The sequence below is a fragment of the Sciurus vulgaris genome (assembly GCF_902686455.1).
Source record: "Sciurus vulgaris genome assembly, chromosome: 2".
Classification (NCBI taxonomy): domain Eukaryota; kingdom Metazoa; phylum Chordata; class Mammalia; order Rodentia; family Sciuridae; genus Sciurus; species Sciurus vulgaris.
The window spans coordinates 169,042,136-169,066,508 of record NC_136462.1 but is presented as its reverse complement, the minus strand read 5'-3'; the positions used below and the strand labels follow the sequence as shown (position 1 = coordinate 169,066,508).

General features: G+C 35.9%; 1 protein-coding gene across 5 annotated transcripts in view; it reads right to left on the bottom strand.

The window, feature by feature from the left end:
- The window catches only part of PAK5 (p21 (RAC1) activated kinase 5), a 386,653-nt gene that overhangs the window by 245,063 nt on the left and 117,217 nt on the right, over nt 1–24,373 (bottom strand). The window contains exon 1 of one of the 5 annotated variants that reach the window (XM_079126872.1): nt 14,125–14,180. The exons of the other annotated variants lie outside the window; for them this stretch is intronic. The gene's annotated coding sequence lies outside the window, so the exon portion shown is untranslated. Of the gene's footprint in view, nt 1–14,124; nt 14,181–24,373 lie in introns of those variants that run through there. 5 annotated transcript variants of the gene reach the window in all.

Below are 24,373 nucleotides of genomic sequence, written 5' to 3'. Positions count from 1 at the left end.
AAAGAAGTTTTACATTGTAGTTTTGAAATGGTTAAGGTAAAATGTACTAACTTGATTTAAAGAGTCACAGTTTCTGTGTTGTCAACTTTTCAAGTTTATCAAATGCTTTTCCAGTCTCTCCATGTCCCTCTGCATGTATCTCCTTGGAAAATTAGCAAGCCTCCAAATGAAGATGAAGTATAATCTCCAGGTATAGAAGTGTTGAAAATGTTTCACTTTATAGAGAACTGCCCAAAGACTAGGATGACATACAACTACTATTTGGACTAGGGAAAGAAAAAAAAAAAAAAAAACTTCTGCCAGTAACTTTGAAAAATCAATCCACAAAATTTTGGTTAGTTTGATTGTGTACTCTAACTTGCAAGAGTATATCCAGTCTATCAAAATAAACACCTAAAGAACTGTTTGATAAAGCTGTGTCTGTGGATGATAGTGTTAAAATTATCAACAGGTTACTTTGGGGTCAGCCTCAAAGTCAGAAGTTCAGTGTCCTAGGACAGACTGATTCACATCTCCCAGACCTCCCATGCCACCTATCAGACACCTAAGAAGTAAGAAGCACTGGTCCAAAGGGTTTCATCCTTCCTATCTGTCCATCTCCATTCTTGGTGCATAAACCATTGTTCTGATACTAGTCATGTCATGGTTTAAGAACTGCAGACCTGATTCCAGAAATCCTAGTCCCATTCTCACAAGAAGAAGAAAGCAAAATACAAAAGGATTAGAGGGTATTACTGCTCATTGAGTCTGTCCAAGATATGAAATCAACCAAGGTGTTCATCAATGGATGAGTGGATAAAGAAAATGTAGTATACAGACACAATGAAATTATTATTCATACATAAGAATGAATGAAATCCAGTCACTTAAAGCAATTTGGATGAAACTAGAGGACATCACATTAAGTGAAATAAGCCAGGCACAGAAAGGCAAATTCTGCATGTTCTTACTCATGACTAGAAACTTAACAAATCAGTCTCATAGAAGAGAATGGACTAGTGTCACTACAGACTGGGAAGGGAGGGGAGAGAAGGGACAGAGACAGAATATATAACAGGGACCAAAGTACAGTTAGGTAACAGCAATTAGTTTTGATAGTACGTAGCAGAGGAGAGTAACTACAGTCTATGACTATTGAAACTATATTTCAAAATAACTAGAAAAGTTTCCCAGCATACAGAGATGATAAATGTTTCAGGAGATAGAAATGCTAATTGCCCTTATTTGATCATTACACATTGGACACATATACTGAATTACTGTAGTATACTCCATAACTAGCTGGACATATCATGTGCTAATTAAAATAAATAAAACAAATCTTTTTAAAAGGCTTTTCATGAAGCCTGTTCAACAACTTTGTACTGCAATGCCTGGTTGGCAGGAGACTGAGAAATTGAGTGTTTGAGTTTTCTAACTTTCATGGAAAGGGAAGCAAAGAGAAGTGAGTTGAGAAGGATTTTAGTAAACCCAGTCCACAGTGTCTTCCACACTGGACAGGAGAAGGGCTCTGCACATTTACATATTGTAGAGGACTTGTCTGACACCCACATTCCATGCCTGTTTTAACTCCAGCCTCATTTCATCTGGTGACTTGCTTCCTTGGTCCAGTAGAGTACTTTCCTTTCTTTCAACCCTATCCACTTTCTAAGAAAACATGTCTTGAATATGCAGTGCAACACGCAAAAAGTAGACAGTGAGATTAATTTTAGTAAACTGAACACACTCATATAAGAAAAAGAATATTAGCAAAACCACAAAGACTCATTGTATCAAAATTATACCTTAATTTAAATATAATCTATACCTGTAAATTTGATAATGTGCACAAGAAGACTCTGTGATCTATTTTATGGATAATCAGAAGATCTGGATTTTCAAAATATAGAATATGGTTCAATTGCTTTTTAATCTTGTGTGACCCATGATGTTGGCCATTTGAAAAGTATCACAATACAGTATCCTGTTTGGATTCTATCTTGCTGTTAGTAAGCTACCTAGCAGCAGGCCCCAGTAACACCAAGTGAATTTAAGTTGCATGGCACTGAGGATTTTGATTAGATTTTAAGTAGAATGGTACATATTTGGAGAGCAATATTTAAGTATTACAGGAGCTCTCATCATGCAGCTGCTAAAGATGGCAAAAAATAATTTTTCTACCTTAACCTTATATTTAAGTCAACAGAAAGGAGCACTGTTAGGGTAAAAGTGATGGTTTAGCTTTAGTAGCAGTAATTCATCTAAAAGTAAAACACAGTGAATCACAAATACTTTCCCCAAGAGCATGAAGTGAAACCTTGTACAGACAAGAAAAATAAGGCATAGAGCGATAAAGGTTCTTTCCTTGTTTCATAATCTGATATTACCTCTTTCACCCCTTCAAATTCTCCATCTCCTCCTCTCTACCCCAACCCCAAGAGGACTCTAGTTATCCTTAGAAAATCAATCACCATCCTGCCTCTGGGCCTTTGCACTGGCTGGGCCCTTGGCTAAAGAATGATTTCCCTCAGGATTTTCACATGGCTTTCTTCTCTTGCTTCCTTCAAACCTCTGGTTTTAATTCTGCTTCCAAACTGTTTCATTCTTCCATAGCCATTAATCATCCTTACTTCTTATTTTAAATTTGTGAAAATAGGAGAGCTAAAGTATGCAAGGGGTCCTTTGAGTCAATTACTTAAACTCTCCAGGCTTGTTTTCTTCACATATAAAATAAAAAATCTGACACCTCCTCTAGAGGGTTATGGAAAGGATTCGCTTGTGTATGTATGCATGTGTGTGCATGCTGTACATTTTCAGCTGTGTGCTGGTAAATGTTTTAACAAATAGATTTTGAAAAAACAATTCTGATGTTGTTAAATGCAGATTAGTAATAAATAAGCAGCAACACGCTCTCACACAGCATTTCTCCCATACCTATGCAAGAGGTAAATAACCTTAAGAGCATAGATAGTAGTGAAACGGTAGCAAAATAATGAGGGAATGGCGGATTTTAAGTGCTTACTACTTTGCTTTATGAAACTTATTTAGTTGTATGTTTACATAATTTAATTTTAAAAATAATGGCTTAAAAATTAGCCAGCTCTACCCTGTGTGGGAGTGGATATGTGTGTTTATGCATACAGATACACCTAAATAAATCAAAAGCAGTGCTATTTAGAGAAAAAAATCAGAATATTTGTTTTGTTTGCTCTAAATATACGTAAATTAATGGAAGCATTGACTTTGTTGAAAGTGATCTCAATAGTGGTGGCTAACAGCAGGTTTAATCATAGGACTATAGCAACAGCTTCAATGCTTGCACAGAAAATCATAGAAACTAAGACTAATGAAGATTCACAGCCAAGGAACCATAGAAATGTGTCTCCCATAAAAAGGGAAGGGCCTAACATTGATGAGTGGCTTGTCACAATTGATACCTGGTTTCTTTACTAACACCTCACCTTGACAGATTTCCAAAAACCTTGTCAGGGCACATCCTGAAATCATTACACACCCAGACAGGCTTTAAATTGGGGTCAAAGTGACCTCCTTCTATATTACCACCCCACTCCTAAACTGCCAACCCTGTTCAACTGCATTAAAATCCCCAAGGGGAAATCTGCTCAAAACAGAGATGAAAGATCCTACGGTATTAGTCAGCTTCAAGGTGAGAACTAAAAAGAGGTAAAAAGTTTTATCTATAAAAAACATCTTGTTTGGTGGGTGCACAGCAGAGGCAAATCTGATTATTACCTTGAAAAAAAAAAAACAAAAGTAATCATATGCAGTGTCTTATTGTTTCCTATTCTGGGTTCATATCCAAGCTTCAGATCCCATGCCTCCCCTAGAAGGTCTTAGGAGAGTTCTGAGCTGAGCTGTACTACCAGCTCTCAGGCAGAACAAATCAATTATTTGTGGAAATCTGTACTAGCTGCCATGCAGTCAAGTCCTTGTTACACAAGCCCATCTGAGCATTTCTGTAAGATCTTTCTTCCTTTATGGGACCCTATATGCAACAAAAGTTATACCTAATTCACAACTCTTAGTCCATGCAGATGTCATTTTTGCTTCATCTTGCTGCCAAGGCTGCATTTCTTGGAGACAGATGGCTATCAAACTGTTCTTCCTTTCAAAATGTACACAACAGATGCCCTCACAATTCAAAGTGAAGTACTAGGCTCTTAAAGATGCCAGAGTTTATACTTTAAGTTTAAAAACTCTCTTAACTCTCAATTCTTTCCGTGGAAAAATGTTTCCATGAAGTCATTCTTATTCTTCTCTGGCTTTTCCAGGACTGGGTTTGATAACTATTTCGGAATCTCTCTCTGTACACAGTGCTTACTAGTTCTTTATTATGTAGATAAGTTAGTAAATGAACCATCAATTTGAGAAGAAAATATTTCTGATAACTTCTGAAACATGGGAAAGAAATAAAGATGTGTTGAGTATTTAAAAGATCCATTCCATGCATGATCTTTCATTAAAGAAAAACAAAAGCAGAACATGACAGAATCTAAGATACCATATTTAAGTGGGGACAGTGGATGGTGGTTGTAGAGGAAGCTTGGTAATCATGGTGAACAGAATCTCTGATTTGGGCCCCTGGGTTAAAAACACATGTCAAAGGTCACAATGGTTCTATAACAGAGCTATGACTTAAATGTTCCTCAAAAGTACTGCTTGTAGGAATCATACTCCCCAGCCCATGAACAATACAAGCAAACGTTTTTACATGCGAATATAACCAAGATTTTCCAGGAAGTCTCTAAGTGGGATGGTAACTCATGGCAGGCACATCTTTGAACACATCTCCAATTTAATTTTCAAGATACCTAAGTGAAGGCAATCCTTTTGAGACTACTTAATAAGAGACTTCAAAAGAACAAGCTCAAAGGAAAATATTTGAATAGAAAGCTGGAGAATATATTACCATTTCAGAAATGACTGACACTCCATTTATATTTTACTATGTGTTATAATAGTAATCCCCAGCAACAGAAAGCATGACTCTGTGAAAAACTCATAGGTTATGGGAGATATAATTAACCTTAGATCAAGCTGAAGCTGGCACGCACGGTCCTTCTAGGAATCAAGCAGGGTATGACTCAATCAAGCTGCTGGCAGATAACTAACAGGCAGGGAACTTAGGGGATACCTGCCTAGAGAAAGGGGACTAAGGCAAGACTGCTCAACTGCATCAGCAGAGTGCTCTGAAAACATAGGGGGTGCTATGGTTTAAACATAGGTAGTACCCCCCAAAGGTTCATATGTTAAAGGTTTGGTCCCCAGGATGGCAGCATTGGGAGATGCTATGGACCTTCGAGAGGTGGGGCCTAGTAGGCCCTTAAGGCTTTGGAGGTGTGTTCTCAAAGAGGACCAAGTGATCCTGGCCCTTCCTCTTTCTTTGCTTCCTGGTTTATACTATGAGCACTCACTCCTACACACTCTCCTGTCATAATCAACTGTCCTTGCCAGAAGCTCAGACCAATGGGGCTGTCCCTCTTGGACTTGATTCTCCAGAACCATGAGCCACAACAAACCTCTCTTTGCTTAATACTGTACCTGTGTCAAGTATTTTATTACAGTGATGCAGAGCTGACTAATATGCAGCAAAAATGTTTTCAATAACTATAATAGTGCCTCATAAATTTCTCAGCATAATGGGGTGCTCATTTTGTCCCACAGAGTCAGAAAAGTTTATGAATCACATCAATAGGGGTCACTTTCTCTAACTCTTGATTCTTTTATTAGATTTATTCAACACTTATTTAGCTTCCTGAGGATATAAACTATATTGTTATATCTCATTGATAACAAATGTAAAACAAACTTATAAACACAAATGTTTTAAAGTTAAAATTTTGCAATAAAATATCCATTTATATTGTTACAAAATAACCCAAGGGTCAGGCTACCTACCTATAGATTACCTATAGGTTAGTCAGTTAAGGTGGCAAGAGAGCTGACTCAGAATGTTCTAGAATTATAAGTCTCAGAGGAAGAAGACATGAGAGTTTATGGAGGTAGCAAGGGATTAGATGTAAGTCATAGAATCTCTTTACATAAGTACTGAAAACATAGGAATAAAGAATAGAAAGGGAAATGTGGATTAACAGATTGGTAATCTTCAAAGAGAAATGTTCATTGGAGAAAATAAGCAGGGGAGATGGGAGATACACTTTGATCAATGAGTAGGTGTATATGACTGATATTGAAAGTGGTGTATTGGACAGGGTCTAAGAGGGGACCTTGGGACACTGCATTTAGAGTCAAGTGCACAAAAAAAGATACTGGAAACAAGAACATCAAAGAAATAAGAAAACAGAGGGCAGAGGGGCCTGGGGGCAGACATAGGCACATTGTGCTTCTGTGTGTTTGGAACTTTGTTCGTGATATTTGCAAAAAGTTGCTATTTCTTTAAGGCAATAGTTCCCAAATCTGATAGTTGTCTTTCTTTGTTCCTCCAAGAATCACACTTTAATAAAAGAATCACAACTTCAGTAGATAAGATTCCCTGCATGGATTTTCTTCTCCTTTCCATTCCCTTTCCTACCTCACAATTTAGTATGTTTTACCCACAAGAATCACATTCTTCACCCACCCAAGACACACTCTGCTTACTACTCAGCTTCTACTACCCAGAGCACTTTGCCCTTCTGGATATAATATGTGGCTTCCATAAACACATTCAAGTGTACCTTGCAAATATTACCTCATTAACAGTCACCCTGAGTCTCCCCTGGGTACTCATTTTCCAAGATGAGCATGTCACTAGGCTATGTTCAAGAGATCAGTCTCTAGGCAAAGAAAAGCAAGATTGAGTGCCATGTTTCCTATTGGGAACAATTACATATTTATAAATGTTCTAAGCCTAAGTACTAAACATACCTTTAAAAGTGTATCTAAACCAAAGCTATTTATACAATGATTTTTCCCATTAAATTGAAAAGTATTCACCTGACCAAGTAAATTGTTCTGAAAATGATTATTTTCTACACCAGTATTCAAATGCCTTTAAAAATAACTTGAGTCATTTCAAAATTAATCATGTTTTCTACAAAAATTTGAAAATGGAAAGGTGCAATGAAATCCAATCATAATCTCACTATAATCTCATTGTCAGAGACAAATCTCAAAAAGATTTACCCTCTTTTTGATACCCCATCATGGAGAACAAATGGACCTCTCTGTATATGATGTCTTTAGCAGAATCTGATATATAACAGATGAGGAACGAAATTTAAAAAATTAATGAATATAGTATACATACTATTTGTAATTCATTTTAAAATGCCTTTATGTTTTAAAGTACGGTGTAATAAAAGGAACAACTGAAATTTGCAAATATTTAAGAATTTAATACTTCAAAATGGGGTAAAATAGAAGAAGTTGCTCTCATTCTGTATTGCCATTCCTGGGAAGAAACAGAAATCCCAGAAACTGGGAGAGAAAGAGGCAGAGAGAGAAGGAAGGAGGGAAGGAGGAAGGGAGGGAGGGAGAGAGACCGACTTTAAAACAAATGTTATTCTATTTTGTTTAGAAATATGGCTTTCCACTTAATATTTCTTAAACACCTTTCCATGTCAATGTGTATGCTTCTTTCTTTAAAAAGGCTTTATGTGGATTATCCTATAACTTAATCATTAAATTGATGAACCTCTTTAACAGTATCCAGATTTTATGCTGTTGAAAAGCCATGCTCTAATAAATATTATTCTGTCTCCCAACAAATGCTTGCTGAGCACCCACATGCCAAGCAATGAGCCAGACTCTAAGGAGATAGACATCAACAAAGCAGCTAAAAATGACTAACCTCTGAGGAGTTAGACATTAACAAAGCAACTAAATTCTCTGATCTCAGAGTTCATGAACTACTAGATCTACTAGAGGCTGATAAGCCAGAAAACAAATGAAAATATCTTTTAAAATTTAAATTTCTACTCTGAGGGAGAAGAAGAAAGGAAAACCAGAAGAAACTGACATATCAATGGGTCCCCCTGAAGATGCAGCCAATAAGTCGGGTTCTAAAGGATGAAAATTATCTAGGTAGCTAAGGGATGGGTGATATAATGATATGAGAGTGAGAAGAACAGCCAATGCAATATCCCCATTGGGGAACTGTTTCCAGGGAACCAAAGGACAATGAGTGTGGTTACAGTATAGAGGGTACAGCCCAAGGCTTGTCTGCACAGGTAGAAGATGAGTGGATTCTACAGGAGGCTAAACAAAAAGTTTAAAATTTTATTCCAACAATGGGAAGAAACTACTAAAGTGTGAAAAGTGGGAGAGCGATATGAACTGGTTTGAAAGATGATTCTCACTGGGGAACCTGACTGGAGGGAGACAAGCAAGGTATCTTGTTACGGGTTGTTACAGGATACAGGTAATAGATTGTGGCATGGCCTGTCTAGAGAGGGGCACTGGAAATGGAAGAGTGTGGAAGATTGAAAATAAAGTCAAAACGTGGTGGATGATGAAAGGTACAAGAGAAAAAAATTGTCAAAGGACTTCTTCTAGACTTTGAGCAACTAGGTGATGCTTTGTTTTTTCAGAAATGGTGGCAGTGGGTGGGATGAATTGGAAAGGACTAGATGGCAGGGGGAAATGAGGGTTCCCCTTTGGGTATGCCAGTTTTGAGTTGTCTATTAGAAAACTAAAATGAAGATACCAGTTAGGTAACTGTGTATGTGAGAATCTGGACTTCAGCATAAAAGTCTGTATTAGATATAAGATAAAGGAAAATTATTCATCAGTGTATGTGTGGTTTGAAATTATCCAGAGAGAGATAAATAAGACTACTTAGGGGCCAGGTATGGTGGTGCATGCCTGTAACCCAGCAGCTCAGTATGTGGAGGCAGGAAGATTGTACATTCAAGATCAGCTTCAGCAACTTAGTGAGGCCCTAAGCAACTTAATCTTAAAATAAAAAATAAAGAGGTCTAGAGATGGAGCTCGGTGGTAAATTCCCTCTGGGTTCAAAGCCTAGTACTAAACAAAAATCAAACTACATAGGGAAAGTGTTTTAAGAGAAGAGAGGTACCCCATCCTCTAGAGACTATTTAGAGATGGTTACTCTGGCAAAGAAAGCAGTAGATTGGTAAATTGTTCAAATATTACACAGAGGAAGAATAAAACATCTGCTAGACTATGAAGTTAGGAAACCACAGGGAAATCTACCTCAGCAGCATTTCTGGAGGCCAAACGGGTTGGACTAGATTAACCAGTTATTGGTAAGTAGAATGAATGGCACAAAAACAATTCTTACGAAAAGGTAGGCTTTGAAATATTACAGAAAATGTACAGTAACTTCGGGATTGTTAGGGTAAAAAAATGGTTCATAGTTGTTGATATGTGAATAATTTTAAGTTGGGAAGTCCTGGTGCGCATTTGTACAGTAAGAGGAATAATCCAATATGGTGGGAATAAAAACCAAGCACACTAAATTTGGAGAAGTTTAGGTAGTAAGGGATTCAAAGTAAGAGAAAATAGGATTCAGACACCAGCTGGATTATGGATTTGTGCTGTCAGCAGTCTTTCTTCTGTTGGTTTCCATTTTTTCAAGAAAGCATAAAGCAAGTCCTCATCTTAAAGTGTGTACATGGATGTGCACCTGAGAAGAAGAGGTAATCTGAAGAGGGAGAAAGACGAGATGCAATATTCTTTGTAGACTTTGTAATAATATTTGTATTATTTGTAGTAATAGTAAAATACTACTTTCATTTGAAGTTGGGGCTCATAAATTTTGCAGTGACATCAATCTGCCAGATGTGACTCTTATAAAGTAATAAATACTATTTATTCAAGACAGTGGTTCTCCAAGTCTTGTCTCCAGACCAGCACCATTGGCTTCACCTAATAGCTTACTAGAAATGCAAATTCTTGGGCCTTATCCCAGATTAATTTACATAAAAATGCTCCAATATAGAGCCCGATAATCTGTTTTAACATGCCCTTCAGGTAATTCTGGTGCATTTGCAAGTTTGAGAACCATGAATCAAGGAAGAGCTTTCTTTTGGCAAATAAATGCAAAGGAAGGAGAGAAAAGGAAAAGAAAGTGTATTAGCATGAGCATGGTTATGAAGACCAACGGAATACTAGAGAAGTAGTGAAGACATCTTTTGTAGAGATCTTCACCCCTTTAAGAAAGATTCATTTTGAAAGAATATTCTTGAATGAAATTTTAATTTATGATACATCTTGCACAACAGCCTTCAAAAATTTTACATATCCATGTAGGGCAAATAAAAAATGCCCACTATACTCACTGTATGCTTGCCCAGTATATTTTTTTCATTGTCCATTGAACAGGTGAAAGTGGTATCTTTTGATCATTGTTCTTTATTGTTATTTGTTTTATTTTTATTGTAATTATGCCCCTAAATTAAATGCACATGAACAGGATGGGGTACTTCATTATGACATATGGGAAAAGGACCAGAGCAGTTTTAATCTGAACATGTTGTTACAAAACAACATGCAGATTTGTTAGTTCAAAGTATGATTACATGTCCATTAATAAGAATGTGTGTCCCATTCAATGTCCATGATATTTCCATTCAGTTCTGTCCTAGGAGGTACCTACAGGTCTTCTGTAAAAGAGACGGAATTCTAACCTAAGATTCTACCATAATGATGAAGTATCATTCTACATAATGATAAAGTGACTTTTTAAGGTCACTGACCATGAGTGATTGAATGTTTTGGGAATATTTGACAAAAAACGAGTCTTATGTAGAGGGAAGAGAACATAGGAATGAGAGAATAGCATGACCCTATAAATATCTGAAGAGCAGACTAATGCAAGTTTAGACTTCATGATCATAAATTCTTTATATAAAAATTCAAGGATAGAGTTTATAAAGAAACAACTTTTATTGTAATTGATAAGAATACCTTTTAATAAAATAGAACTATTTTATCTAGTCCTCTAGGGCTCTCTGGCTGAGGTTGAATGGCATCAGCTCTGGGCCAGAACAACTATCTGTACCATCTAAGTAAGACCCATGATGCTCTGAGGGTTCCAAGCTGCATTTTCACAGAGATAACTCACTTTATCCATTCCTCTCATTTAAATTTCTAATATGACCTGTTTTTCCAACCAAATGAAGGAAGTTTAGCTCTAAGCATAGAGTTAAAGGTCACTTTTGTTTTTTAAACTTTGTTTATTATCCAAGCACTATCCAAAGACTTATATTCACTATGAAGCTGAACATCTTTTTGAACATCATGCCTGCAAGATGGCAAGAAGAATATGCTCAGAGACTCTTCCCTGGTGTATTCTTTTGTGGTAGGGTTAGTTTTGACAGATTGACAAATATAACCAGCAAGTAAGAAATGAATGTGTAACACCAGATCTAGTATTTCAATTTATTATAACAGTTCACTGTGGCTCTTTCAGTAGCTTTACTTCTGACTTCTCCATGGCTGATGAAATGACTGTGGACTAACAATCTTTGCTAACTACACAATCTACTTTCCAAGAGGTAAATCTAAGTCTTTTTTTTTTTTTTTTTTTTTTTTTTTAGGTTTCAAGTATGGAATTTTATTGCACAGGTCAGTTATGAACTTTGCTCATGATATAAGAAGTTATGAGAAATAAAACTATTTTCTAAAGTAAAGAATTCAGGAGCACAAAACAATGGATAAGTAAATTAAATAAAGATCTTATGTCAAATACGCAAAAAATATCTGATTCTAAAAGGTATACTTTGAAACGAGTTTTCAATATTCAATAAAAATATTATAACACATGCATAGTCACTGATCCCCAAAACCACATTATAGTAAGATTACTTCAGAGTAATACTTCAGTGTTCTCCTTTTCTACTTAAGACCTATAATAAAATTTCAGTATTTTTACCCTTTATTTAGATAAAACTGAGACATTTCCTCTAACACATCACACAAGTATTAATTGGCATGTTAATCAATCAGCATTACTACTTCCATATGAAACTCTACATTTGGTTGGCAATTGCTTTATCATCTCTTTACCCACTCACCAAGAACACAAACCCTAAGGCTAAAAGATCTCCCAAAGATGAACATGTACACATTTTTAAAGAAACACTGTAATATAATATTTCATAACTTTTTAGTAGTATCTTTATTTCCTTTTCATCTTAACTGCATTCTTATTTCTTCTACACTGTTTCACTTATTTCCAGTAGAATATAATTTGGTAATTATAATCATAGATTCTCAATTTTTCCACAGTAGGTTTAGCAGGTGTGCTACCAGCTGAGGAAAATCCATTGTCACTATCTGAGGAATCTCCAAATCTTCGAGAAAGCCAGTCCCTTAATGGTCTGATAAAGGAAATGGCCATAAAAAATTTGTTAGGTGCCAAGCCAAGTTTGGATTTGGGGGTCATATCATTTCTATGACAGGGCAATTTCTCAATAGAGAACCACTCAATATTCCGAATTTCTCTTCTGGTTTTTGGGTTAAATTTAGTGTCTTTTGGAATTCCTTGAGGCAGCAAAAATGGACAATGATTGAAGACAGTTTTAGCAAAGTCTCTTATCCCACACTGAGGTAATCCTGGTGTGTTCTGCATGTAGAAATCCAAGTAAAACCAATGGGCAAGTTCAATCTGAAAACACACTCGGATTGCGTTGTCTCTCTCCTCGCTGGGAATATGCAAAATAAATCGGCTGCAGAGATCGTCCAGGACGCTGCCGGGAATCTCCACCCTTTTGGTCTCCATGATGAGGACCCACAGCAGGAGCAGTGCATCCCGGCTCCGCGCGGCCGGGGACGGAGGGTACAGAAAAGAGGCTCCGGCTAGCCGGAGAGCTGGCTGCCAAATCTAAGTCTTAAATGTCACCCTGCTAAAACTCCTAAAGAGGTGATACTAACCACACGCACATGACTAACTAGATTCTCTTATCTATAAACCTTCTTACAATGAAGGAATCTGAAATTCTATGACATGCTCCCAACTCAAGATGGACAGAAACTACTGGGAGAGAAAAGATACATTGCAGAAGCTAACTGGAAAGGAAATAAACAAAGACACTTGCAGAAAATTCAAAGACTGTAAGAGAGAGAGTCTGAAAAGTCTTCTAGTATAGGCAGGTAAAAGGGGAATATCTAATTTTCCAATTCACTCTTACAGACATTTATTTTCATACTAAGATATGGAATCAGTAAAGAGAAATGAATATTGACCAAGGCTTTCTTACTCAATATTAACATTGTCCATATGGAAAAAAAAACATGAAAATCTTATATAAAACCCCTGTCAAGAAGGCTTGTCATGACTGAGAATAATTTAATGGGTCCCTCTTCCCCACCACACAATCTAAGAGGAAAGGGACACTACATAGAAATAGCTGCAATAGGGGAAAATATTAGGCATAGAACACAGAGCTAATTCCTCCAATATGTACGTTTATATGTTTAAATATGTAAATATAGTCACAGATATCTATAATTATGTAAATAAATATACATTTTAATCTTACAGAACTGTTTCATAGATGTTTTTCAAATGAATAAGAAGCTGTCTGAGCTTTGTTTAAAAATTTGCTTTCTCTAAATATCCTATTCTTAGAGAACTGTAAGATTTTATTTATATTTAAATCATTGTCATTTTAAATCAATTTATATTAGTATATAATTAATGCTATTACTATATAATGTTATACTAATATTTTAATTCAATATTTTATATTTATGTTAATATTCATACTAAATATATGAAAATAAATTATATCCTCAAAACTTCTGTTGCTACAGAATTATTTCAGACTTTTTATATTTATAGAATATATAATATAACCATGTAAACTATTTCTGTCAGAAAAATCTACAAGTTCTCTTTGTCTCTCCATCTCCATTGTGATTTCATATTCGTTTCAATTAAATGTGATATTGACAAGATTTGTAATTCAGCACCTGAATATAATAGAACCTTATTAATTCAGACTAGTAAGAAATGCCAGTATGAATTAAAGTATCTTAATTTTGAATAGCTTGAGAAAGATTAAAATTAATTCCACATATAAAATAGTTCAAACCAAAGGCCACCAATGCCATGAGGGAAAAGGGCTAAGGGTTTGTGTGTTATGGCTTTTCCGTTGAGTGTAATCTCAGGAAGCAAAGTGAGGGGCTTGGGAAGCAGAGTCAATATGAAAATACCTTATGGTGTTGGCCACCTCCAAGTGTGGCTGGTTATGTTTGATCTCGCGATACCATCCTCTGGGAAGCCATAAGAAAAACTTCTTAGAATATTTGATCTACAGAAAAGAGGAGTAATACATTTTTTTAAACTGGCTTTTATTTCCCATTGGTCCAAAAGCAGTCCTATGAGATAATCGTTTCCCATATTTTTGAGTGGTATCTTTCTCTGCAATAAGCAGAATCTCACCTTGGAATCAGTGCTTTGGGCAGAAACAATGGCACCCTGGGGCAGAAGGAAAGAGGCATATGGTTCAAGCATAATGTGAGGTGCAGCCAGGTTGAGCTTGAGAGAAGATGGCTAGAGGCCATAATGAGCTGGTGGCTCCTGCAGGGACTGGAAGAAACAAGTGAAGGCAAGAGGATCTGAAGGGCATATGAACAGTACTCAACAGGGACATTACTGTACTTATGGGAGGAGGGAGAGAGTGTGCCCATCGTGTGCTTTCGTTTGCACTGAAAGTGATTGTAAGGGGACCCCAGAAACAATAAACATTGGTTACCTCCTGGAGGTAGTAACTTCCTAAACTGAGGAGAGAGAAAAAGAGACTTAACAAAATATACTTTTTTATTGCTTTTTGATTATTCTGTGTAAAATTATGTGATTTCAAAAATTAAAAAATTTAATTTAAAAAAAATTTAATTAAAAAAAATTTAGGGCTGGGGAGATAGCTCAGTTGGTAAAGGGCTTGCCTTGCAAGCACAGGGCCCTGGGTTCCATCCCCAGCACCACAAAAAAAAAAAAAAAAAAAAAAAAAAAGTTTAAAGACTGAAAAGAAAGAGAATTTAAACACATTTTAAATCACAAGGAAGATACAGTACAGAAACTGACAGAGAGCAGTGGGAAAGTTAGGACATTGTATGATTGCACACTAAATTCTTCTACTTACGCAGAGCAGGGGTTGAAGGGATTCTGCATGGATCAAGAAACAGAGATGTCAAAGTATTGTCTAAATCTAACTGGGCAGAGCAAAAGACTAAGATTAGAAGGGGGGAACTTCTTTCTGTGCCATTTGATATTTTAAATGTCTGCATATATTACTTGTATTAAAAACACTAGCAAAAAATAAAAGAAAAAATAGAAGTTCTGAACCATGCTTCAAATGCAGGCTACATGTGCAGTCACAATGTGGTGCACCCAAAAGATTTCAAAAGAAAAAAAAATCACCACTAACCTTAAGATTCTATTTGAAGCACACCAAATATTACTGAAACATTTAAAAGCAATTAAGGACCAATACACATGGGAAAAAGAATCAACTGAATTGTAACTCAGAACATTGCCAATGTTATAAAAACTAACACTGCATTAAGAGGAGCTCATTTTTAAAATGTAGGTTTACTGGAAATTGGCGTCTAGAATTAACATCTGCAGTTGACTGAAACTACAAAACCCCTTGAACAGGAAATCAATGACCACTTACTACACCACGCCCAGATAGCATGAAATGGTATGCAAAGGCACATCTGAGCACCCAACTGAGGACTGTAAAGTGCAATCTGCTACCTGAGTACTTGAGAAAAAGCAGTTTTCCTGAGAGAGTATTGATACAATTAAGGGCTCCTTAGGTGAAAATGGAGATATTCTATACATAAATAATTAGAATGACTTACTAAAAACAAAGAGAAAAAAGGAGCATGGATGATTCTAAGAATAACACATTCAGTTTCTAAATATATCTTTCCTGAAATGAAGGTTAACCAAATAGATTTTAGAGAAATTGATGTAATCTAGCACCTATGATTTTTCTAAAACAATTTTCAGTCCAGCATGATGTAATTATATATATGCATTAAAGTATCAACCATAAGAGAAAAATAAGCTGCCAACAGACATCTGGGAAAAAATGGAATTAAAATAAATGGGAACATTGTTCAGAAACTAATAAATAACTTTTTTCAATGAAGAATGCCTTTTTTGTAAACTCAGAAATAATATCCTGAAGTCTTTTCAAAAAACATTTCCCCCAAATTCAACACATAAGGCAATATGTCAGTCAGCTGGAGAAGTTTAATATCTTTGTAGTATAAAAGTAAATAAAGGCAAACAATATGGAAAAACAATTCATATATCCAATTAAGTCTAACAATGCCCCAGGGTCCAATTAGAAGGCAATAGTGTGATGACTGCTACGTTAGGCCTCCCAGACTCCTGTCACCAGCATCACCAACATCACCCAGGAACAAGTTAGAAATGCAGAATCTCAGCTCCCACCCCGATTCAGACTTGCCACATCAGAATCTGCATTTTTCTCAAGACTTCTAGTGATTCTTAAAATTCACTGACATTTCTAAAGAATTGTCATGGTTTTTTGGTCTTGTCAAAGAGTCACCTGCTCGTGCTTATGTAAAGTACAGATTTCCAAGAGCCTTCCAAGACTCATAGAATCTCCAAGGATCAGCCATGTAAATAGCTTAAGTAACAACTTCAAGTAATCTTTTAAGTCAGGCACAGAGGATATAGTGTATGGTGGGGAGGTGGGGGGATGAGAGTCCAGGAAAAAACTCATACATCCATGGTCAGGGATTTTTGTCAAAGTTACTAAGACAATTTAAGGTGAAAAGGTAGCGTTTTCGACAAAGGGTGACAGGAGAAATAAATACCACAGGCAAAAAATGAATTTGACTACCACCACCTCATACCATATGTAAAATTAATCTAAAACATGGATAAAAAGATTAAAGTGAAAAGCCAAAACTGTACAACTCAGAATAAAACACAGGGATAAATCTGTATGACCTTAATTTTGGCACTGGTTTTTTAGACATGACACTAAAGCATAAAGAAACAAAGAAAAACAGATAAATTCGACCTCATCAGAATGATGATGAAATTTGACACTTTCATGCAAACTACAAAAGAGTTAAAAGACAAATACTGGAAATCATGCATTTGATAACGGCATACCATCTGAATATAAAAATAACTCTTACAACTCAACAATAAAATACAAATAACTCAATGTTAAAATGGACGCGGGATATGAATAGATATTTTTTCCAAGGGAAACATACAAATGTCAAATGCATACATAAAAAGATATTTTACATTAGACATCAGTGATATGTAAATCAAAACCACTAGATCCATTTCACATTCACCCAGGAGGATCAAACAATCAAATCATAGCAAGGTTGAGAAGGATCTGGCATTGTCACAAGACTGGTAGGAATATGAAATGGCACAGCTACTTTGGAAAACAGGACAGTTCCTCAGAGAGTTAGACGTAGGATTACCACATAAACTAGAAATTTCACTTCTAGGTATATACCCAAAAGAAATGAAAACATATGTTCATGTACTCAAGGATTCATAGAAACAGCATTATTCACAATCACGAAAAGAGTGAAATCAACAAAAATATCCATCATGGTGAATGGATAAACAAAATGTGCTGCATCTATACAATAAAGTATTATTTGGCCACAAAACGGAATGGCAATGTGACATATGCTACAAATGCATAAGCTTTGAAAGCATAATACTAAGTGAAAGAGGCTGGTTATAAAAGCCTATATATTCCCTTTGTATAAAATATAAATTCCATTCTTATTATGGAATTTAACTTATAATGGATATCAATTTATAGTGGATAATTAATTTATATGTAGATGATTTTTATAATTTATCCTGGAAAATTTATTAAAGATAGTTTATAATGGATATCATCATAGCAAATCTATTAGAGATAAAGAGTAGATTACTGGTTGATGGAGATGGGGGAAGGGAGAATGTGGAGTTTCTGATAATGGGCATAGAATTTCTTCTGGAAGTATAAAATGTTCTAAAATTATATAGTGGTGTTAGCTGACAACTTCCAATATACTATCTAAATCATTAGCATCTCTTTTTATTTAAACAATTAGCAGTATCAATACTACCAAAGATGATACTCAAAAGTTATCAAGGTTTTGATAGCTCAGGGTGAATAGCTGATGAGCTAACATTTCACATGTCTGAGTATTGACAAGAATTTTTACCAAAACATGAGTATCTAGCTGAGAAGGGAAGCCATTCCACAGCTTCTTCAATCCTCTTAATTCCAAAGCTAGATTGTATAATCAGAAGGTGACTAGAAGAGACTGAAGCATAAACTGGAATGCTGTGTGCATCTAATAAAAGCCATCACCAAGTAGCATCCCATAGCACACAACTGAGGTAGAATATTGTTTCCTCCTAATTTCCTCCAAACATAGATGTGTGGGTACAAATAGCAAATATACATGGGCTCTTCTCATAGACAAATGTGAGGCACAGTTAAGAAACTGCTGAATCAGGGATATAATACCTATGGACACATGCTGCAGGACCCTGGTGGGGCATTTAATTTCACTTGGCAATATTTTCCAGAACAAAATCCTATACCACAAAGGTACAATAAGATTTAAATACATTAAGCCTCTTGTAAGCAGAAAATTGCTATAAATCATTTAGATATGATCATTAAATATATTATCAGAGAACAATGTGTTAAAAAAATTACTTTGTAAATCTCTTTTAAGTTCTTGCATCCTGAATTTTCCCTTTCTCCCTTGAATACAAGGCAGAGCATCTTATATCTTTCAAAAAGGGCTAAGGCACCTTTTTATGAACCCTTCCAGAAATCAAGTGCACGATATACAGTCCTCACTTCTCATGCTCCAGTGTGCCCACAATTTGCATTCCTGCTATTTACAGTATTTTACAGTTCACTGTTATTGTATAAGCTTTCTCACCAAAGTGAGTCTTTTTCCTCAATTCTACCTCCTCTTTTCACTATTCTCTCTCCTTTTTTAAGTCAGCACCCTCAACTTGAAAATGGTGATACTAGGGGGATGTGCTATCAATTAAATGAATTAACCCTATATGTGCACAGAGAAGAGCACCTAGCATTTGTAAGTACTTGATGCATGTCAGCTACTATTATTTTATATTAATTTCCTATTGCTGCTTATAACAAATTGCTACAAATTCAGTGGCTTCCAACAATATGAAAGTTATTACATTAGAGTACTGAAGATCAGAAATCCAAAATTAAGATGGCGGCAGAGCTGGTTCTTTCTGATGTTTCAAGAGAAAAATCCACTTACTTCACTTCTCCAGCTTTTACAGGACCCTGCATTCCTTGGCTGGTGATCCCTTCCTCTGTTTTCAGAACATATTTCTTTTTTTCTCTCCCTGCTTCAGTATCAGAGATTGAACTCAGGGCCTCAACCGCATCAGACAAGCACTCTGCCACTAAGCAACAACCCCAGTTATGTCTCCATTGCAAGATCCTGAACTTAAGCACATCTGCAAAGTCCTTTTAGCCACATAAGGCAATTTGTTTTGTAGTTCTCGCTATTAGGATGTAGACACATTTGGAGGGCCATTACTCTGTCTATGAAACATACTATTTCAGATTTTTACTGTCCTAGGTTCCTTGGGTTCAAATGCCAATGCCATTTGTCATTTCCCTTTTAACAGTAAGTGCCCTTTATTGAAAAATTTGACAAACATTTATTGTTGGCAAGAATGTGGAGCACCACACTGTTGGGTGGAGCTTCCGTCAGTCCAGCACCTTGGAAAATGCAACATGCACACACCCTATGACCAATCCCGCTCATACATACACATTGTAGAGAAATCAAGGCCTACAGGAACAAGAACACATGTTCAAGAATGTTCAAAGTGGCATTACTTGTAGTTGCAAACAGTTGGGATAAATCTAAAAGTCCATGAGGCAGAATCTGGATACTAACCATTTCCTATTCTTCTCCCTCAATATAAAGTGGACTATATTTCTTAATTTCTAACGTGCAGTTAGTTTGGGGTCATGTGGTTAAGTAGTTAGCCAATATGAAGAGGGCAAAAAGTTTTTAAACCCCTCTGGTTTTTTTTAAAAAATGTCCCATATGGTCCTGACCTCTGACTCAGCATCTAGCTGGATGATCCAGCAGGGAACACAAAAGAACTCTGGTACAAAATGTGAGTGATGGAAGGCAGAAAAAGCTGAGATTCTGAGTTAGTACTTGGAGGAGAGTTCTTTAGGATAGTTTCCTAGCTAGAAGCATCAACCTCAAACTTTACGTGAGCAAGACGTGGAATTTTGTTGTGAGTTTCAATGATTTGGACTGAAGAAGATGGTATTATTTACTCTGACTAGAAATTACTGAAATAGATAACAGGCAAGAGAGTCAAGGTCAGATGTGTATTTATACAACCAAGCGACATCAGTGAAAGTGAACGAATTAGTACAATATGTGCCCATAGGGACAAATATTACAGAGACAATGATGAGCAAATTAAGTTACAGGATATGTCTAATGTGGAATGAAATCCCCTGCATTAAGTTGAAAAGCATGCAGAGCATTTGTATATTTCATTTGGAAAGAGCAACACAAAAGTACAAAGAAATGTATGTAACTGATAAGAATCAAAATCAAGGGAATGGCAGCTTTGGAAAAAGTTTGGCAGTTTCTCAAAAAGTTAAACATAGATCTAACATATGACCCAGCAATTCCCTTCTAAATACATATGCAAGCAAACTGGAAACATCTGTTCACATAAAAATTTATAGATGAGTATTCATAGAAGTATTCATAGAAGAAGCACTATTCATAATAGCCAAAAATGGAAATAACCCAAATGCTCATAAATTGATGAAGAAATAAGCAAAATGTTGTATATATATGGAATAGAAAATTATTCATTCATGGAAAGGAACAAAATATTGATATATGCTATAATACAAATGAACCTTGCAAACATATTAAAGGAAAAAAAGCAAGTCACAAGGGATACAGGATGTGAATTCTATTTACATGAAATGTTCAAAATAGGTAAATACATAGACACAGAAAATGTCCACGGCTGAGAGTTTGGTGGGGTGGGGAGAAATAGGGAGTGACTGCTAATGGTTACTAGGTTTCTTTGGGGGTTGATTAAAATGTTCTAAAACTGAAATTGATGAAAATTGTAAAATTCTTAATATCTTGAATTGTGTGAAATATGAATTATATAACAGTAAAACTGCTATATATAAAAATCAGATCATCTCTGGGTGGGTAGAGAAGGCAATGCAATTTGAGAAAAGCACACCAAAAGGACAACAACTATATTAGTTATACACTATTTCTGTCAGTAGATTGTGGGTATTTGGATTTAGATTATGCTATTCTTTCAACTTTGTATGACTAAATTGTTTATACTGATTAATATTTTTATATTTATGCAATAATTAATAATGGTGTCCCATCAAACAGCATTCTCAACCTTCTGTATGCACCAGGTGCACCCATGATACTTATATGGAAATATTGGTCTCAGGGAAGGTAAACTGACCATGAAAAATGGCCAGGTGGTCGTGCTGAATAATCCATTAGAAAACAATTCATACTACTTTTCTATTGAGGTACACCAAAATGGTGTTTTTTTTTTGTTGTTGTTGTTTTTTTTTTAAGCCAACTCAGATTCTAGGGTTTGGGATAACCTTGTATTTCAAAAAATAAAGAAAAGGAAATGATAACATAACACAAGACCATAAATATCTGTTGTAAGAAAGTCACAGTTTATGGTGAGGTTGTGGGGATAAGAGTACACTTGTACATCATTGGTGGGACTGCAGACTAGTACGATCACTCTGGAAAGCAGAATGGAGATTCCTCAAAAATCTAGGGATTGGTCCCAGCAGCTCAGGAGGCTGAGGGAGGAGGTCTCTGCAAGTTCAAAGTCAGCTTCAGCAAAAGTAAGGTGCTAAGCGACTCAGTGATCCCTTATCTCTAAAAAAATACTAAATAGGGTTGGGGTTGTGGCTCAGTGGTTGAGTGCACCCTGGTACTCCAGCCCCCCAAAAATCTAGGAATGGAACTAACATATGTCCCAGCTATCCCACTCCTGGGTATTTTTCCAAAAGAGCTAAAATTAGCATACTAAGTTATACAGCCACTTCAATGTTTATAGAAGCATAATTCACAATAGCCAAACTATGGAATCAACCCAGATGCTGTCAATAGATGAATGGATTAAGACATTGTGTGTATATGTACAATGGAGCTCCAGTCAGTCATAAGAACAAATGAAATTATGGCATTTGCTGGTAAATGGATGGAAATGGAGAATATCATGCTAAGTGAAATAAGCCAAACTCATAAACTCGAAGGTCATATGTTTTCTCTCGTGTGGAAACTAGAGTGAAATAAAGGAAAGGGGGAAAAAATGATAAAGCGAAGATCAGTAATGTAGAAGGAGGAGATCAAGAGGCAGAGTGGAGGGATGGGTAAGGGAGGCAAAGCAAAATGAATTCTTAAAAAATAATGTTAAGTGAACGTGTAAATACACCACAGGGAACTTCACCTTTATGCATAAGTAAAATAAACCAATCAAATATAAATAGATGAGCAAAAGGAATCTGAGTACAGGAAGGAGAATGGAAGATGGGTGGGGAAACAGGAGAGAAAAGGGGGAGGGAAATGCAGGGGAACATGAACTGAAATCAAATTCCATGCATGTTGAGTTTTTTGGGATCAATCCAACTATAAATATAGATCTCAAAAAAAAAAAAAAAAACTTGCAGCTGAGACAACCAGTGTTTATACCAGCAAATGACATGATTTTTAGTCCCTACCTTCAGGGACTTAATTGGGTTTCTAGTTGGAGCTTCCCTTTGTCTATTCTACCTCGGGCTCAAATTGGGTTCCAGTTCATTTTACTTGTTGGAATAATTAGACTTCAACAGTTTTGAGTAGTTTTTGTCTCTCCCTGCTATCTCTACTTTTACCATTTGGGTCTTTAGAAACAGGCTTAAGTTATGCTGGGTTTTCTTTTGACTGAGAACATCAGTTTTCAAGCTTTGTAACCATCATCTGCATATTTTTGAAACTCTATCTACTCCAGTATTTGGACCATTTGAAAATATTCTTGGAGGTCCAAGAACTATTTTGTGGTCTCAAACATTTGTTAGCACTGTTCCTTCAAAACTGAGTTCAGGAGCTCTTTGTGTTGTTTCTTTTTCATTTTATTTTTTTTTTAAGATGCCTTTCCTTTGTATCAATTAAAAAATAAATTTAATGCATATTTTTAATAAGGCATGTCTTTAACAGCTCAAGTTTTTTTTCAAATGTTTTAAAGTTATTTACATCCCACCTTCCTTATTTCTTCCATGTACCATCTGTACAATTATTTATTTACAATTTCATCTAAACCAACTCACTTTAAAATTGCATCCTCAGCTATTGCATGTAAATTCATAAAATTTCAGCTTTGATGTGCCTTTATATGTTTAGTACATATTAAATGAATGCATAGCTGTTACCAGTTTTTAAAGTTTGTGAACTACCTAACATAATGTGTACCATAACTACCTTTTGCAGAGCATAGTTTGAAAGCTTTTAAGGCCAAGATTTTATTCTAAGAAGACACTTCATCCTCTTGGTTGTCAAACTTTGGAAAGCCTGAGACCACAAGATCCTGTTTATCTTTGCTCTGACATTCTGTTTTGTCAGAATTCCTCAGCACTAAAGTGCTACCTTCCAGTGCTAAAGTAAGAATGCCACATCTAAGACTAATTCATTTTATTCCACCATCCTCCCCTTGTTGATCAGAGTAAAGTTCATGGTTACAGGTGTCCCTTAGAGCAGGGCTTCGCAACCCTCCTCTGCTACCTAGAGGGTTCTCAACAATCCTGATGTCCCAGCTACACTACAATCAATTAAACAAGAATCACTTGAAATAGGACCCAGACTTCAGCATTTTAAGGCAGCATAGGAGACTGTAGAATACTCCCTTAGGAAAACACAAAATGCAATACTCACCAAGAATTTATCAAAGGTAATATTTACTTAGGCTTTATTTAGAAGATATTCTCTTTTTGACATTCCTAGATACTACAATGTATATTTCCGACACCATGACACCAATTTTTAAATACTAATTCAAACAATAATGGCTGTTAGAGTTACCTAGTTGCAGGAACTGGGGCTATAGCTCACTGTAAAGGACTTGCCTAGCATGTGAGGCAGTGGGTTCAATCCTCAATGCCACATAAAAATAAATAAAAAAATAAAAGACCATAAACTGAAAAATATTTTTTTTAAAAAAAGAATCTCCTAGTTGCAAATTTAACCCTATGTGCTATTGCCCCAATAGAAAATGTTTTTGAGCACAAACTAATAAAGATTTACAAAGTCCTTTCTTTCACATAAGATGTGAAAAGTTAAGATTGACCACACATGCACATAGATCTACGAACTA